General features: G+C 56.8%; 1 protein-coding gene across 16 annotated transcripts in view; it reads right to left on the bottom strand.

Annotated features, from left to right (window-relative positions):
• LOC105696680 (forkhead box protein P1) overlaps positions 1-17,050 on the bottom strand; it is a 149,733-nt gene that overhangs the window by 97,077 nt on the left and 35,606 nt on the right. For 3 of the 16 annotated variants that reach the window (XM_012419340.1, XM_012419339.1, XM_012419342.1), the window contains exon 2: positions 7,879-7,932. The exons of the other annotated variants lie outside the window; for them this stretch is intronic. The gene's annotated coding sequence lies outside the window, so the exon portion shown is untranslated. The remainder of the gene's footprint in view (positions 1-7,878; positions 7,933-17,050) is intronic. 16 annotated transcript variants of the gene reach the window in all.

The following is a 17,050-nucleotide window of genomic DNA, read 5'->3' as shown; positions in this document are numbered from 1 at the left end:
TGTACCGACACCCCGCCCCCGCGGCCCCGGCCGATCGACACCGTTGGCGACCCCCGCGAACCATCCGGAGGTGGCGGCTCCAGGGTTCCTGGATCCACCATCGAGGCCATTAGCCGTCCAGGTTCCAAGGGAAGCGCCAGGAACTCCAGGAACGGCGACGACGCGCCTCTCCCGACCCACCAGCTACGCTCACCGAGGGGCCGTAACGAGGGCTTATTGGTCAAGGCCGCGCAATTACCGGGTTCGGGGTCACTTGAACGAGGATGCACGTATGCACCGGCGATTACCCCTCCGGCCGGCCGAGTGCCCGAAATTGATTTCCTTTCGCCGTCGACTCTTTAAGCCCGGATTCCGGCGAGCAGGAGGGCGCGTTATCCTGTTATCGAGGCCCCCGGACCCGGAAACCCCCTCGGTCGAAACCGAGAATCGACCTCGAATCGATCCTCGACCCTCCACCGTCCGCGCCCCCGGGAAGGGGAGAATCCAATAAAGAACGCGGGCTGGCCGACGCAATAAACAATCGGCTCGCACGGTCGACCGAGTCGCGGCAGGTACTTCGAATCATTATGTCATATCAGCTTCATTTGTCCGAGCCGAGCGGGCGCGCGTCCCTTCCGGAGGCGCGCTTCCGCGCGGACGTTCCGACGGCGCGACGCCGCGACAGCGCGACAGGGCGCGACCGCCCCTATCCCGGTCCCGTATGGGCGTCCCGGCGCCCGGTAACGTTTTCCATTTTTATCCTCTCTCTCTCTCTCTCCTTTTCTCCTTCCTTTTTACCCCGCTAAACAACGGGACGCGCAACAAAGGGATTCCCGGAGCAACGGGGCGGACGCCACCGGCGCGGGCCGAGGGGTCGCAAACAATCGCTCAGGGGATGGCTAATTAATTATTTTATCGGACCGCCGATTAGCGGGCGTCGCGACGCGCCCCGCCGATAGCCGATCCTGGGGTCAAGTCGCGTCGGACGCGAGTCCGATCGACGACCGAGCGAGGCCTCTCGATCGGTGCTAACGAAACGATCGTTAAGGTGATGTCAAACACGTCGAGGAACTTGATCGACGTCGATAAAGAAGATTTTTCTAAATGCCTACGTTGACGACGTTCGTTTTTATATTGACAGCTGGGTCGAATTATATTGGGCATTGTACCAAATGGCATACTCCACCTGTCGTTTTCGTACAATAATTATAAAGAAATCGAAGTAAGACTCCAGAAATCCTCTGGATTCGTGCTTTCTGGGGCCCTAATTGACTGCAGAGGGACTCCCTGCGTCATCTGTGATTTCCAGGTCAATTAAATTTTCCCTCCGAGACCTCGTATTCCCATCGTTTTAGCATAGAAGCGCATACAACACTTTTTTTGCCTTTATCCCGTTAAAATGCGAGGTTATCGATTACCAGAGTGTTCTAAATTGTCGTAAAATTGTCCTGACCCTTTCGATTCTCATATCAGAGCCTTCCATAATTGTATATTGATCGAAATATGAAAGCTCGACGCCATTTCGGTTCTGGTCTGGGCTGTTAAAAAATTAAAAAAAAAAATCCAAATTTTCAATGTGTCAGGACAATTCTTAGATGATTAGCAGTGATGTGTCAAAGTTTTGGACAGTTTTGTCTAATGCCCTTAAAAAAAAGTGTTGTATTCGAATCGACTGATTTGAAGGGGGTTTCACTTCACCTTAATTCCGACTTTGGCTCGACTCGATTTACCTTAATTCCCTGTCACAGCTGATCCGACCTAGGAGAAGTTGGTACGGTCAGCTAAAAGGAATCGAATTAAAAGTCGATGTATAAAATCCTTTAACACACTTGCGACCGCCGACGTGAATTCACGTTTTCTTCAAGTTCCATTCCTGGTTGCCGCCGACGTGAATTCACGTCATTTCAAATTCTATCCCTGATTGCCGCTGACGTGAATCACGTCCACGGCGGTACACGACACAAGTTTCCGGCGACCAGTTTAAGAATTTCATTATTTTCCCCGGCATTTGAAAACGGAAAAAATTCGCCGCGAGCGAGTGTGTTAAGGACCGTCCTTTAATGGAATTAACCGTAACAATGAGTTTTTAAACCACCTCTCTGGAGAAGGCACGATACGGTCGTGATTCGCGGGTAAAGAGTCGATCGACCGCGGTCGAGAGAAAGAGGCGATAAGAATTGTTTTCGAAATGGTTCGGTCTAAGGGTCGATCGACTCGCGGCGTTTCGGAGCATCGGCGATAACGAGGGATCCCACGGCACGTCGATAACTCCCGTCGGCCGACACACCTCCAGTTTCGGGCCGATCGGTAGCGTAACGCGGTAATAAAATTGTATTTAACTCTTTTAAGTGAGCGGATCCACGGGCGGGGCATCGAGTGCGCCACCGCCAAAGAGGATTTCCAGTTACAGCGTTATCAAATGGATTTTTCTCGGTTGGAACCGGCACAAAGAGCGCGACAGGGGGCCGAGGGAGCGATAGAGAGAGAGAGAGAGAGGGAGAGAGAGGATCCCACCGTGTGTGATTTGTGATCCCGGAAAATGTAAAATCAAAGTCCAATTAATAACTCGTTAATGAAATCATCCGGCGTCCGGCGTGGGCCGTGTAACGAAAATGCCAATCGCGACGAGGCATTTCCCGGTAATGTATTTTCGATTACACGCGCGTCCACGGCGCGTCGATACCCGGTAAATTAACAAAAATGTCACTTGTTCGCTGATCAATCGGGAGCGAGTCCTGGACAAAGTCGAAATCGAAACCGGGCCCGGGGAAATGTTAATCGCCCAAAGCCCGGCGCTGGAAACGGGAGAAAAAGTGAGACAGAGAGATAGAGAGAGAGAGGAAAAAAAATAAGAAGAAAAATTCGAAACCTAAGCGTCGACCAGCGTTCGGCAAAAAAATCGGAAGGCCCCACGCGGTGGAGAAGAAAGTGCCAAAAATGAGGACCGAGACAGGGGGAAAAAAAAAAATGCAAAAAAAGTACCAAAGTCAGGCTTAACCAGCGAGTCGAGCCTCGAGCTGTCCGCGATAGAGTTAATAAATCCCGCGGCGGCGATTAGCTCTATTTTTGCTCGCGCATCGCCCGCTCCGGTGTCCCTCTCTCGAGTGTGTTTACGCGCGGCTCCTATTTATAGTGCGCCCGCGATAATTTGTTGACTCGTATGCCTCGACTGTTTATTATTGATTAATTGTTGACGTTGCGGAGGCGAATCGGAGCGACCAGGCGCACGGGGATGCCCCGCCAAGTGGAGGCCGCGGATGCGTACCGCTCGACGCGGCCTCGTGCGGCCTCTCCGCTGCGAGTCGTCGATCGAGGCCGAATCAACGAGAAGAGGAGAGAGAGAAGTATCGAAGGAAAAGAAAATAAATATTATAAAAAAAGAACATCTAAGAGCGCAGCTAAATTTTTCTAAGCAATTTCAAACAATTTTTCGAAGCCTTCCTCGGCGATGCGCGATGCCGCGGGGGGGGGGGGAGCCCTTTTCTCGCCAAGGGCGCGAACCAGGGGGTGAAAATTCGGCGACGGTACGTTTCAATATACCCGGGAGGAGGTATCGCGGTTAAAGAGCCGAAAACCGCCCCCTCGCCCCCAGCTCCGTCGGCGATCCAGCGACCCTTCTTTTCCCGAGCGCGTCCCCCTTTCGCCCCCCCACGCGTCCTCCCCGTCAGGGGGGAGACTTACATATGACAAATTCAGCGCGCTCCTTCCCGCGGCGGCCCGACACCCATGGCCCAGGGCCACGCCGGCTATTATTATTTTCATTCCTTCCCGCTCTCGCGTCTGGCCATGCGCCCCCCCCCTTCCACCCACTTTCCACCCCCCGCACCCCAAACCCTGTCTGACTGTCCGACCGCATGACTGTCCGCCCGTCTGACTCTCCGTCTGACTGCGCCCTCGCGAGAGGGCTCTTTTCGGCTGTTTTTGCACCCCCCCCCCTCCCCCCGGAGGCCTCCTTCGCCTTCTGCCGCCCCCGGGGGCCCGCTCGACGTGCGAGCTCGCTCTTACTTTCCGCGCGTCGCGCCCCCCTCCCCGCGGGGTGGCGGCGTACACAAGGAACTCATTTTTTTCCAACCCGCAAAGGGAAGGGTGGGTGGGGGGGGGGTGTTAGAGGCGATATTAAGATACGAGGACTCGCGTTACGCGCGCGGAATGACGCTGGGGGGGATTGTGCCCCCCCCCCTTCATATGTGGGAGCGAACGTCTTTCAGGGGGATGCGGGTTTCGGGCGACTACCGCCAATTCGCGATGGCGCTCCTGGCGCTCGCCACTCACCGCCGACCCCGATGCCTGCCTCCCGCCGCCACCCCCAACGCTCGCCTCTCCCGTCGTTCGGGTACGTAGACGCGGCTCGCGAGGGTGAGTCGCGATTTCCGCCCGCGAGGGGTCGCGGAGGATGCGTTCCTCTATTCTTAAACCTCGCCATGGCTAGATTCCCCCCCCCCCCCCCCAGATTTCCAATTTGACAACCGCGTTCCGTCCGCACCGAGGGAAACGGGATGTATGGGGTCGCGTCGCCGGAGGAAATAATGCCATCGGGGTGGATGTGGGAAAGGGGGCGGATGGGGGGTGGGAGGTGGGGGGCAGGGGGCAGCGTGGCGGTAATAGAAACCGATTTGTCGGGAGGCTTTTACATTTCGACGCGGCGAGCCTCGGGACGCGACGTCCCTTATCCCGCGGGACCGGGATCCGCTCACAGGGGGAGGATCGCCCCGACGATCGGCGGGGGGGAGCGACGGGAGGCCACCTCGGCCACCCCAAAAGGGGGAATTCGGGCTCTCGGCCCGAGAGTGGATGGAATCTCGCGGAATGACCCGGCGAAGACAAATACCGCGACCGGACTCGCGACCCTTGGGGGGGGGGGGGCTTTCCCCGTGGGGTGGATGGCACCCTCTTTAGCGCGCAGACATCGTGGGGGGGAAACCCCTCGCCCGTTTTCGACGACCGTTCGATCCCTCGGAGAATTCGTACACCGAAAGATCCCCCCGACACTGCGTGCGGGAATAACGCGGCGACTTGGCCGCAATAAGCGCTCGGGCGCAATTAAGCGCGGCCGCCCGCGGAATGAAGACTTAGAGCCCCATTCGCGCGGCCGGCGGGCCTGTTAATTGAAAACTACCGAAAAGCACAATTTCGCGGGGCATTATTTCTATTCATTAGCCGGCGCGGTGGCCGGCTGCTGGGGGTGGTCAAAGAGGGGGGAAAGAACGCGGAGGGGGCAGGGAGGGAGGGATAAAAAGAGGATCCGCGGGGACGACTCGAAAAGGAGGAAAAAGCGGGAGAAATTCCGGACCTTGGCGCCGCTTACCCTCCCCAATCCTCCCCAACCCTCCAGGGCTCTCTATGCTCGGACTCTCCTAGGCGGGCCACCTCGCCCGGTTGTGGTGTAATTATGTAACATAAATAGAATCTTCGTTCGTGGTTTTTGCGCGAGGCGTAATTTTTGCGCATAAGCTCAAAAGCCCGGCCTCGGCCCCGACTCCGGGGGGGAGCTTTTTCCTGGAGCGGGCCCGCAAATCAATTTATGGCGGAGCGCCGGCCGTTCTCTCATTGTCCGCGGGAGCGCCGCGGCCTCGCGGTTAAACCCTTTGTAACCGGTAGCCATTGTTGTGACAGAAAATTATGTCGTAATGCTTGTTTACCGTGAAACCTAAGCCCGCCTCCGCCCACGGGTCCCCTTTTCGCGACCCGGGGGGAAATTCGCCACCCACCCACCCCCACCCCCCCGGAGGAATTTTCCTCCCTTGGGACTCGCCCTGGAACTGCGAGGAATTATCGGGGGTCGGAGGTTCCGACGTCCACAGGGGGATACCGGCCGACGGACCGGGCCGTGTGAACCTGGAATCCAATTTGAGGCGCAAACGAAATTAACGCGTTTATTGAAATGTCACCGTGATGTAGACACGCGCGTGCCATCTTGAGTTCTGTCTGCGCCATTTTCTTTTCTTCTTCTAGAAAAACCAGAGCTGTTAAGGAGAAATCAAGAAATTCCGTGAATGACCAGTTTAACGCTCTCGAGGTTCTGGAAGGCTCTGAATTTTCCTGGCTGTCAAGGCCAACCCCCTGTCGGTTTGAGAAAATTCTCAGTCCATGTACTACTCCCCAGGGTACGCCTAACGCGGAAATATTCCAATAAGCCTGTAGCCATTTTGTCAGTGCCTCAGACTGAATTCCAGAGTTTCACGCAGACGACGATCCGCGTGTTTCTGGAGGGAATCGCGAGATGTTGAGGAGACTTTAATTATAAAAATTGGAAAATTGGAATATTTAAATAAAAGGTAAAAGGCCTCCCGGGAAGCTGGCTGGTCAATCGAGCCAACTTTCCGCAGTCATTCCGGGGACACGAGAGACAAGGATTCTTCACCCCTGAATGGCTCGACCCTTTCGCCCTCCCGAAATAATCGCCACGATGGGGGGCAGGGGCAGAGGCCCCCACCCCTCAAGGAGCGGCCAAGAGTCGGAGCAAAGAAATCCCGCGGTATTTCCGCCAGTCAATGAATTTACAACCCCTCCCCGGGGAGTCCACCCCTTGTGCGCTTAACGAGGCCGACCTGCCGGCACGTGAGAGGACGAGGGGGAGGGAAGATAAAAGGAGGAGAAAAAAGAGGAACAACCGAGCGATCAGAGGCGTCGGCGATGCCGGGACAGGGGGTGGGTAGTAAACGGTCTTGAGGGGTGAATTAACGCGAAATAAGTGCAGAAGAGAAGCCGCCGAGAGAGACGGAGAAAGGGAGAGAGAGAGAGCCCGCCACTCTCGGGGGTGGTTTCGCCGTTAAACGGCGCGTCCTTGTGTATTTGTATCTGTTGGGTGAGCGTCGGGGGTTGGGGGGTGTTGCTGGCAACCGGCAACCGGCAGCCCTCTGATAGGGGATGAAGGGGCCGGAGAGAGAAGGAGAAAGCGAGACGGAGGCGCGGGAGCGCGAGAGGGACGGACAGACTCGAGGAAGGTACAAGGGAGGGAAAATGCAGCGGCCTCGCGAGAGACGAAGAGGGACGAGGAGGAGCGACAGAGCGAGACTCCGAGGTGGCTAAGATACTCCAGGAGGGCCGGAAAGCGTCGCAATACCCGGCGGGGGAAAATTGCCGTGAAATCTCGCGAGGGAAATCGGCCGACGGGGGATGATACTCGCCATCTTGGCGGGATTATTAACCGCGGTATACTTTTCCGCGGGACGCGAATGCTCCTCTCCTTCTCTAGTCTCGGATTTCGAATCTTCCGTAATACCGCCCCCCGCAGGTCGGCACGTGGTAAAATTATACAAGATACACCGCAACGAGCCCGCGCCCCGAAATCGTAATCGGAAGTGAGCCGACAATGGCCGCGGCAAGTTAATAGGTGTCCGAGATTTAATAAGTGTCAACCCCCGAAAAATATGTCGCGCAATCGCGCGGCCTCCGGCGGGGTGCATTACGCATATGCGTGAGAGGGTCGGGGGGGGGGAGGGGCACCGCCGACCCGGCCTGCAACCCCCGAACAATGGCCGGCGCAGGACGAGTCGCGGTGCCCCCGACTTGCGAATGGATTCGCCTAAGAGGAAAAACAATTAACACGCCCAATAACGGGAGTAATATCCCGAGCGTTCATCCGAAACCACCCTCCGTGCGGTTAATACGGACCGACGGTGCCGCGGCGGGGACGGCTCGATCGCTCCTGGGGGGTGCGGAGCCCCAGTGGCGGACGCGGCGAAGAGTACCCCCCTTAACGGCTCAATATATTAAAAAAGGGAAAAAAAAAGGAAGAAAGAATTCTCTCCACGAAGCGTTAAGAATCGGAAGGCCCAATTTCCCCGAGATCGCAACCCCTTCTCGCCATCTTAGGGGAGGGCCAACTCACCCCGGGATTAATCGACCCCGCAAATTTAATTCCTACGACTTGTCCAGGTAAATGTAGCTTCAACTCACATCAACGAGCCGTGTCGTTGTGTCTCAGAAGCCGACGTAGTATGCACCACTGACCTGAAACATCGAAGAAAAAGAGAATATCACATTTTGGCGGTGAGACGGAGAGGGAGGGAGATAGAGAGGGAGGGTAAACGCCGAGGGTAAACTATCGATCTCGTTTCCTACGGGGTGCCCCTTTCCGGAGGGGGCCCTAGAGTGGCACATGTCTAAATTAGAGCAGAAAATAGGATGTTTCATTTCGAACATGGAATATCTCCCCTACGCCGCCTCATGAATGGGGCGCGACGCATGAATGGTACGTTCATGGAAGGCTTTAAGAATGGCTCCTGGAGGGTTGAAAGGGTTGTCGTTATACAGAATGAAGGGTGCCAAGTGGAAGGAAGAGATGGGGCTCGTGTCCAGAATGGAGAAAACATTGGCCCCATACATTTTTCATACGACCCGCCCCGCGCGACGACCACGCCGCTCGGCGGTCGATTCGTAAAAAATAGTCCTATTCGCATGAAAAAAATAAAAAAGAGACAGAAACCCCCATGAAAAAGAAAAAAAGAAAAGATCACTCGACCCCTCCACCCCATGGTTTCCGAAAATCGGTGTTCCGCGTAGAAACGCACTCCCACGCATCCAGGATACCTCCCGTTCGAGCCGAATTAACAAGGGCTCAACCGAGAGCGAATTCTTATCATCTCAAATAGTAATTATCATGACACGTGAGGTCCGAAGCTAAACTTCGCGTCCTGTCGCGCCGTCCGGGCGCGCCAACCACCACTTCAAGGGTCGACAACGGCGTCGACCCCCTGGAGGTAGGGTCGTCGTCGCGACTCAAGTCCTTTGAGCTCCATTCTCAACGCGCCTTTCTTCATCCGCAACTCTCTCCTTCAACCCATCTGGAAAATGTCGTTCGAAAGTTCCCAAGGAAACCCATGTACCTCTCGATCACGTCCCCAATTAGGACAATTTATGTCGTCCGTTCTTTAACCCTTCTTCCAGTGCTCTCCGAAATTCTCGAACGACCCCCGCAAGTGCAGTCCCCACTCATAAATATCTGAATTTTAATTTTCCTAGAGATTCCCACCATAAATAATCATTCCAATTGATAACATATCTGCAGTATCTCCGACCCTTCCCGAGGAACTCGACCCTGGTCAGTTTCCTGGATCTATCGCATCCCTTAAGACAAATTTATTTCCGAAGTGACGGGATTTCGCGATGTCTCCCGAGGGTGCAACCGCGGTGAATGGGTCCCTCGAAGGGGTGGGGTGCAAGGGTGCAAGACGGACGCCGGGGGTGCACCGCGACGCACCGCGACGCCGGGGCATAAAGGGTCGGTGTCTGGCCAGACGGGCAGAAATGAAGCAGCAAGGGTTTTGTTTGTCCGGCTGTCCACCCCTTTCCTTCCTGGCGCCCCCCGCGAACTCCCCGGTCCTCATTGTATGACCGGTTGCGCGTCCCCGACGCGACGAGTCCTCTCGCCCCCCGTCCACCCCCTCGACCTAACGACGCGCCCCTAACTCCCCGAGGACGCGACCGACGGGATTAAACGAATCGATCGAAATTCTCCCCGATTTATCCAGGACAGTTGGAAATCAATTTCTGCAAGCCCCCGCAAGATGGCCGCCCTCAACGGGTGCGGAGGGGAGGTTTCAACCCCGTCCCGCGAGAGTCGGAGAGACGGTAGAAATAAGATAATTGCTATTACAATTGCAATTTCATCCGAGCACAGAGTGACGACAGAGGGGAAGGCGGGAGGCAACCGGGGGGGAGGGGCGTGACATGCCAGGGAGCGCAACTACAAAGTACGTTAACGTCGTCCTCGCGCCCCCCCTCGACGCCACCGGCGGTTTGTTGTCGAAGCTTCGGAGAGATTACACAAATGAGGTTGTTCAGCGGGAGAAATGTACATTTTACCACAAAGCCGGCCGGCAGACGCGCGGAGGCGAGCACAGATTGAAAATGGAGGAAACCGGGGGATAAAAAGGGTTGCGGAACGCGAAAGGCATTATTACCGCGGGGGCGGCGACGCGATTTTCCCCGGTCTTTGACGTCCGCCCGGGTGGGCGGAAAAAGCCGCTGGAAAACGAATCGGGATTCGTTTCCCCTCGAGTCCCGATGGCTCCTTACCTGGATTCCACCGACCAGTCGTCGCTAGGAAATCCCGTGGATTTTTTTTTTTCAGCGCTTAAAAGAAAAAATAAAGAAGTTTATCCGAGATTTACCCAAAATTGCTAGGAACTTGATCGAATCCTAAGGAATTCCCGAGAAGGGGATAGTTTTCCTCCCTGGAGGACCTCTTCCGAGGATTTTCCACGTTTACACGTGGAAAGGGCGGAAGACGGGTGGCTTCCAGTCCCGAAGTAATCGACCTTATTGCGGATAACCGGCGCTAAGGGTGGCGGGTCGGCCGGGAGACCCTTACCACCTCGGGGAGCGGACCGGGGGGGTAGTAATTGTATACGCACTAGGAGAATGGCAAGGTAAACAAAACTATGTAAGATTGCCCCATTAATATACATATCTCTTGGCTCAGTCGAGCCGTGCGGGGCGAACCCACCCCTTCGGCCTCGAGCCGACTCCGGGGTGGTTCCAGAGGGCGGTCGGGGCTGCCAGAGGAGGTGAGTAGTCTTGGCCTCAGACTTCGAGGTTAGGCGAGCCTTCGGGAGCAAGGAGGGTACACAATGGATATTGAGGCCATAATTTACGGCTGATTGTTACCCCGCGCAATCTATGGATTCCTTCAGCGCCGCCGACCACCCCTAACTACCCTCTCCTTGAATTTGTATTAGATCGCTCCTAAGTGCGGACTGTGGAGCGATTCGAGAGGACTCCCTTTGGAGCACCCCCTTCGACGTCCCTGAATAAATTAAAAAAAACAGAGAGAGAGAGAGAGGAAAAACCTGGGACGACAAAACGATCACCGTCCACTTTTCCAGAATCACCCCTCTACGATTCGAGGACTCCTTGGATCTAGCAACGAGGAAAATAACCCACCCCCTCCGGACGCATAGCCGAAGGTGCAAGCACCCACTTGCCGGGTTGTTAGGCTCGGAGGGTAGCGATAAATTAATTAGGAGGGTTAAATTCGCAAGTGGGCTCCTGCGGCCGGTGGATAGCGCCGGGGTAGGTCGGCAAGATGGCCGCGGCAAGATGGCCGGGGGTGGGTATCTTGCCGGTTCGCTGTTTGGCTCCAGGGACCGGGTAAGGAGCCGGCGATGTTTGGTCTGCCTTACAAGGGGACCGACCGAACTGCCTACCACTTACCGGGGGATAATAACGCAGTAATCCCGGAACGGGCTGCCCGTGATAACCCCAGAGCGGAAGGGTTGCTCGTTCACCTGGAGGGATTCCCGCGGACGCCCACCGCCCACCCCCGGCAGGGGTTGATTTCAACATTCGGCGATTTCCACACGGCGGTGATTTCCTCGGATCTCGAAAAAAACCGACGAGAGAAGGGCTGAAAGGGTTACCCACGATCGGTGATAGCCCCATACGAGAGGAAGGCTCGGCTCGATTCGGGGGTGGCCGCGATCGATCGCCCCGTGTAATCGCCGGGGGTAGAACATTTAATTCCCCGTGATTTTCCTGCATCCGTCAAATATTATTCGCGCACCTTTGTAAAGCGGCCGTTAATTAATGTATGGCGGTTTTCGGAATTCCTACAAATTTATGTCCCGACCGGACGCCACAATAGGAATGCGCGACCGCTCCCCCCGCCCCCGCGTATCGCATTGTGCGTTGACCGGCCGCCGTCATTCCGCAATCCCCTAGAGCTCGTATATATATTTTTTTCCTCCCCTCTTCATTTTTTCCACCGTTTACACGTAACTAGGAGATAAAAGAAAAAAAAAAAAGAACAGCAGCATTCCAGGACAAGGGAATAATTTATATCCCCGAAGCTCGATACCCTCTCCCAGGGGCGTTTATCGGCGACCCCGGAAGACGACCAGACCCTGGCTCCCCATTTCTCACCTCGACACCCCCCAAGGAGAGGTGTCGCGTCCTAGGAAGGGCTCTTATCGCGAGAGAAAACGCGTGTTTCGAGGAAAGATGGCCAATTCGCCGGCGAATTGGACAGTGACGGAAACGGGCCATCTCCGTTCTGGCAGAGGTCGTTAGCGTGGGGCAACAATTTGATAAAGAATCGCGGAGGGGGGTAAGGCAGTCCTGGGGGGTCCACTTTCCGTCGGGCACCCCCTTTGCGACGCCCCCCCGCGAATGATCCATTGTCCCGGAGGGGGCGGAACGCGGGCCGCACGAGCGGGGTGTTAAAACGGATTTGCGGGGTCGGCGGCGCGGCGAAAGCTGTCAAACGATCATCCCCCGGTAGTTTGGGGTTTACTGGGACATCGAGCGTAAACTGCCCTCGGGGACCTTGTTAGTTCAATTCGCCTCGACGCCCCGCGCCTTCGGAAAAACGTCCACCCCCGCGGACGCTGACCGTCGCGATGGCCGGGCGGTTTCGCGTTATCGCTCGTTACGTCCGCCCCGGAAACGATTATCGTCCCGAGGAAGAGCGTCGGTGCTTTTTCGTCGGTCAGCTTTCCCACCCCTACGAATTACTCCAGGAAAGCGCCGGCGACGCCCCTTACCTCCCTTAAAAAAGACCCTCTCCTAAGAGGTGCACCTCGGCAGAAGCTTGCACTTCCGCCGACCGATATATACCTACGGGATGCAAGAGGGGTAGAGCCTGCAAAAATGGCGGAAAAATCCGTCGACGTTCAGAGGGTGGCAGAGACGGGCCCTAGGGGTGGTCAGTATCGCCGAGGTATTGTCCAGCTTCGAAATAATCGCCGGGCGGACCTAATGGGGTATGAACCCCCGATATCAAAATAACTCATCCGTGTCCAGCGGTCGCCGCTTTCCTCAGCTTTCCCCCAGTTTTCCTCCCCCTCTTCCCACCTTCGCCCCCTCTGCCCCACGACACGCTGGGAGGTCGCTCCATCCTCCGAAATACCAAAATGGCGTCGGGTCGCGAAAAACTACTCGGGTGGTTTTTGCCCCCCCGCACCACCCCCTCGCCTTTTGTTAGCCCCCTGATAATGGACTCGTTTTCACTCGGCCGCACTTTGTGGGAGACCGGTAATTCTCTTTACGTACGGCCCGGAAACGTTCTTTTTAACGGCGTCGCAAGGAACGACGCGGAACGACGTATACCGAGGAAGGAAACCACTTCGAAAGGCGAACGCCCGATCGGCGGCCATATTTGTTTGCACCCTTTAGTTCTCACCCCTACCGGGTTGCATAAACCGGCCAGTGGAAACGAATTTCCTTCGAGGCCGCGCTCGCAGAGGCGGATCATCCCCCGGGTGAGGGGTGAATTGCCCGTTCACCGATTTATGGATTTCGAGCCTGGAGCCGTTGTTGCCGAAGGGGGAGGGCGCCACCCCGCGAGGCTTGCTTACTCGAGCGGATATCGACAGGTCGAAATTAGTCCAAATAGCAACAGGGCACCGATGAGGGGGGGCCCGGGGGTACCGGGAAGGGCGGACTTTCGGCGGGGGTGGTTTGCCGGGCCGCAGCCCCGCAACTCGAAAGTAGGAACCGCGGCCAAGTCCGTCCGGGTAACGGGGCATCGGCACGCGATCCCACCCCCGGATCGCCCACCCCGTGATTCCAACTTCCAACTTCGCGCCGCCACCCACCCACCCACCCACTGCCCACTCACCCGCCCGCGGCCACCGCGGCCGCCGCGTTTCGCTGTTGTGCAGTGACTTATCGGCTCTAATTATTCGCCGGCGAGAAAACCGCCCCGATCGGCCCGCCACCCCCAGGCTCACCCTCGAACACCCGCAACCCCAGGGTGTTATCTGACCAGAGGGAACCGAATTCGGACGGCTGATGTTTTAATACTCGAGGATTAAAAAAGAGGAAGAAAATGATAAGGAGCCCCCCCTGGAGGGTGTCGAGTGGACCACTTGGAGGAGGACACCCTTAATGAAGAGAAGAGGAGGAATCATCGGGGCACCATCGCGTCCAGCCTCGCCGTTAAAATCGGAGAAGCTAGACCGAGTCCAGGCCTTCCTTTTCTCGCGGCAATCAAAATAATTGGGGACTAATTACGCGCTAAGGGAGATTAACGAGCCGGCCCGGTCGTGACTGCGACTCGTTACTGGCGATTCCGTGGGATATCTTCGGGGAAAAAAAGACCCGCGACCGGAGGGGGGGCTCGAACTTAGGCATCTCCTGCCCTCCCTTTCTTCCATCGGGACTCGGCAAGAGGTCCTTCCTTCCTTCCAGTACTCGAGAGTGCCGAGTGTCTCGTCGCGGTCCTGGCCGATCGCGATGAATAATGGATCCCCACGGGGTGTTGTTTGTATTTTTAAGCGGACCGCACGACAAGGTGTTTTCTCAGCGGAAAACGCGTCCCCGTATACATGGGAAAGTGTGGACGAAAAAAGAGAGAAAAAAAGAAAGAAACTAGGAAATGAATATCGAGGAGCGTCTAATCTGTCTCTATTGAGTTGCGGTGGTCAGGGTCGGCGATCCATTGGGCGGGTGGGATCGATCTCGCCCGATCGATCGGCGATTCCGCAGTCGGCGATCCTCCCTCCCCACCTCTAACGAGGACCTCGCCTCCTCGTTGAGCCCCGACCAGGGGTCCTTCAGGCTCCCTTTTTCCAAACAACGCACCCCGTCGTTTGCCGGGGGCCCGGGGGGTCGCTCTCGGTGTGATAATTTTCCAATTTGGCCTCATGCCTTATTGACGAAACGTCATTGACGGGCTCGCGGCCTCTTTTACGAGAAGGACGGGGACGAGGTGCGGAGGTACGTACGGCAGGGCGTAGGTACGCACGGACGGGCGTACCCTCGTCCGTGTACAGGGTGTACAGGGTACAGTCTGAGTGGCCGTCCACCACGGCTCCCTCGACAATGCGCTAACCCCATGGCCGGCCACCCCCTGCCCCCCCTGCTTGACCCTACGGGACTAAGGCACCCGCGAGAGGGAGGGAGAAAGACAGACCGAGAGAAAGAGAGACGCAGGGTAAGCAACGCGCAACACTTTGTGTGCCCCATGTTTTTTACAGTAGCCAGACGATACTCGCTCCGGAGAGTGCGGAGAGGAGGCCAGACGAGAACCTATTTATTAATGGTCGCCTCCGCCGACAAACCGAACACCATTCGCGCCATTCTCTCGCGATTCGCCCAGTTTCGATACGATTTCCTCGACCTCGCCCCAATTCGTCGCCGTTACTTCCTAGGTTAAGTTTCCGCCGGGAGCGCGTTAAGAAAAAAGGAGAAGATGGACCGTAAGAAAAAAAAAAAACAGACAAATAATGTCAGAGAAGAAAATTCTATCGGTGAAACGGAAAGACGGGGAGAAGATCGGGGGCGAAAGAGGTGCCGCTTGACGGAGACGCGACAAGCGAGGGGGGGGGGGGGAGAAACCGCGCGGAAATGGAGGAACCTCGTCGACACACCCGACGGGACGAGAAGAAAGGCGCGAGCAGGGACAGATGCGCGGCGGACCCTGGATAAACAAAGGACAATGGAGATAAACAGAGAATATTGCCGGAAATATGCGCAAACATGCAGTCCTCCCCCTTACTTCCCCCTCCCTCCCACCCACTGGCCGCCTGTTTGCACGCGCGTGGGTCTTCTTTTTCATCCTCCTCCATCTCCCTCCGCTTTCGGCCGGTTAACGGCAACCCTTTCATCCCTTTCTCCCGGGTGCGATTCCTCGTAATTCCGAGCCCCCCCTCCCCCCTCCGCCCCTCGGACCCTTTGCCGGCCCGCTGCCGCGCGAATTACGCGCCGAGATGTTTCGTTGAGGATTTTGCGCTCGGCATGTCGGACGCCGCGCTTTTTCCACCCCGGTTATACCCGGAGAAATTATAACCACTTCCCGGTGAAAAGCCCCGACCTGGTCCGCGAGGTGAGAGGGGAGTGGGGAAGGGGTTAAACGCCGGAAATCGGAGGCGCCGTCGAGCGCGCTACGGGAGAGCGGTCAGCTGATCTCTCCTCCCCCCTCGCGAGGAAGGCCGATACACCCCCGCAACCCCTTCGGAGAGGAAACATCCCCCGAAGAAAGGGAGTGGACGGGTCATGGAAGGCGCCGGTCGGAGGTCCAGGGAAGTCGATATAATTTCCCTTGAGGGAAATCCCGGACCCCCCCCCCCCCAGGGCTGGGGGGAGTCCGGCGTCGTCCAGGTGGAGTGGCCCATCCGCGAGCCCATCAACGGGGGGCCGTCCTCCGATCGATTATTATCTTTCCAATTTGCATGGCAACGCGATATGGCCGCCGCTCGGACCCGCGCCCTGCGCCCTTCGACCCCCCGCGAGCGTCCCAAGGGGGTTGCCGGTCACCGCCCCCCCCTTCCCGTCATCCCTCCCTTCCTGGTGTCGTCGGTGTCGCTTAAATGAATCGCGGAAAATATAAAAATCCCGCGAGAAACGACCTCCTGGAGAGTCCCTTCCCCCGCCCCTTGCGAACGAGCTATCATAGGCCATCGGGGGGTGACTTCACCCCCCGGCTCGTTAAAACCGACTCCTCCGCCTCGCGGATCGCTAATGACCGGCTATGAAGGAGGAAAGGTGAAAGGAAGAGGTTAATGGGAAGAGAAGAGAGAGAAAAAAAAAAAGAGGAAGAAAACACGCACATTCCCTCGTGACGATTTAAAGGGTGCACTCGCAACGTCCCCCCCCCCGGGGGTGGGGGGAGGGGGTTTAACGCGCCGCCACGGCTCGTTTATTATCGACAGGTTATCCGAGGAATTCATTAAGGCCGTTTCGACGTTGGTCGACGGCTTCCTCTGCCTCCGATAGAAAAGTCGAAGGGCGGGAGGCAGGGGGGGGGGGTCTTCGCACCCTCCTTTATAAAATCTTTGACGCACCCCCCCGCCCGGTGGTGTCAGTCATTAATAACTTTTAGCCGGCAGATTTCGCGCGTATTAATCCGCCCGCGAGTAATACCATCTTCGCGTCCTCCCACCCCACCCCCCGGTGGGGGGTTGGGGGTGGGGCGACGGATAGAGCTGAGTCGACGAGCTCCTTAATGAAAAATCCGAATCCGGCCGCGCTTTTTACTTCCTCCCGCCAAACGCTTCTGGGGCATTAACTTACCCGAGGATTTACCCCCGAAACCGGCGGTCGATTCGAAAACTACCCCTGTCTTGATGCCCCCCCCCCCCGCCCCGATGATCCTTGTCCCATCTTCTCGTCACTACCCGAACGAATC

The sequence above is a fragment of the Orussus abietinus genome, unplaced genomic scaffold (assembly GCF_000612105.2).
Source record: "Orussus abietinus isolate OABI.00-Male unplaced genomic scaffold, Oabi_2.0 scaffold23, whole genome shotgun sequence".
NCBI lineage: Eukaryota > Metazoa > Arthropoda > Insecta > Hymenoptera > Orussidae > Orussus > Orussus abietinus.
The sequence above is the reverse complement of the archived record's forward strand: the minus strand, read 5'-3'. Positions and strand labels throughout refer to the sequence as shown.